A 1,878-nucleotide genomic window follows, 5' to 3' on the forward strand; every position below is an offset into this window, starting at 1 on the left:
TGTAAATTCAGCATGGACTTCTCAAAGGATTTTGGAGGCGCCCTCTGGTGGTTACAGAGAACAGACACAGCTCGATTTGCTCTGAGAGGATCTTGGCAGGGATGTTCTCATCAGCTGTAAAGTCCATGATGGAGAGAAACACTATCAGAACATTTAGACAATACTTGGGGAATTTGAAGTTTTAACAAGACATTATATTGATTGTAAAACAAAGATACTACCCACAAATGAGTGATGGGACAGAATGAACAACTAGTCGACTAGTTGATTTTGAAAATAGGTAGTTTTGCACATGCCTATGTTACAGATCACAGGCATATTAGGACCTGAGTGATAGATTCATTTTTGCCTAAAAAATCACGAGAAAAGAAGACAAGACACACATCAGTGGCTTTTTTAAACCGAGGCTTTTCAACGTTTCTTTTTTCTATTTATTTTAATATGAAAAATGTCTTTATAAAAAATGCATATTTCACAATTACTATACACCGGTTTCTTTTCAATCTACTCTGATTTAATATAACTTTTTCATTACAACTTCATCATATGTGAATAATCATCACATTTGTGATAACAAATACACATATAGGCCTATAAATAATAAAGCTATGAAAATATTATAATACACTTTTCTTAATTATATATTCTAGCTCTGGTAACGCATCACCCTATAATTCACTCAAATGCTTTAATATAAAACGATGAGCCACAAAGTTAGTCATTTTTAGGGTTTCTTGTGTGAACTATGCTGACTGTGCAGAGTGTATGATTGTGCAGAGTGTATGACTGTGCAGAGTGTATGATTGTGCAGAGTGTATGATTGTGCAAAGTGTATGACTGTGCAGAGTGTATGATTGTGCAGAGTGTATGACTGTGCAGAGTGTATGACTGTGCAGAGTGTATGACTGTGCAGAGTGTATGATTGTGCAGTGTATGATTGTGCAGAGTGTATGATTGTGCAGAGTGTATGACTGTGCAGAGTGTATGATTGTGCAGAGTGTATGATTGTGCAGAGTGTATGACTGTGCAGAGTGTATGACTGTGCAGAGTGTATGATCGCGCAGAGAGTATGATTGCGCAGAGTGTATGACTGTGCAGAGTGTATGATTGTGCAGTGTATGACTGTGCAGAGTGTATGATTGTGCAGAGTGTATGACTGTGCAGAGTGTATGACTGTGCAGAGTGTATGATTGTGCAGTGTATGACTGTGCAGAGTGTATGACTGTGCGGAGTGTATGACTGTGCAGAGTGTATGATTGTGCAGAGTGTAGCAGAGTGTATGACTGTGCAGAGTGTATGATTGTGCAGAGTGTATGATTGTGCAGAGTGTATGACTGTGCAGAGTGTATGATTGTGCAGAGTGTATGATTGTGCAGAGTGTATGACTGTGCAGAGTGTATGATTGCGCAGTGTATGATTGCGCAGAGTGTATGATTGTGCAGAATATATGACTGTGCAGTGTATGATTGTGCAGTGTATGACTGTGCAGAGTGTATGACTGTGCAGTGTATGATTGTGCAGTGTATGACTGTGCAGAGTGTATGATTGTGCAGAGTGTATGACTGTGCAGAGTGTATGATTGTGCAGAGTGTATGACTGTGCAGAGTGTATGACTGTGCAGAGTGTATGATTGTGCAGAGTGTATGACTGTGCAGAGTGTATGACTGTGCAGAGTGTATGATTGTGCAGAGTGTATGACTGTGCAGAGTGTATGACTGTGCAGTGTGTATGATTGTGCAGAGTGTATGACTGTGCAGAGTGTATGACTGTGCAGAGTGTATGATTGTGCAGTGTAGCAGAGTGTATGACTGTGCAGAGTGTATGATTGTAGGACGGGCACCATTTTGGCATCACTTGCATCGAAGGACAGTTACAATT

The sequence above is a fragment of the Xyrauchen texanus genome, chromosome 25 (genome assembly GCF_025860055.1).
Source record: "Xyrauchen texanus isolate HMW12.3.18 chromosome 25, RBS_HiC_50CHRs, whole genome shotgun sequence".
NCBI classification, from domain to species: Eukaryota; Metazoa; Chordata; class Actinopteri; order Cypriniformes; family Catostomidae; genus Xyrauchen; species Xyrauchen texanus.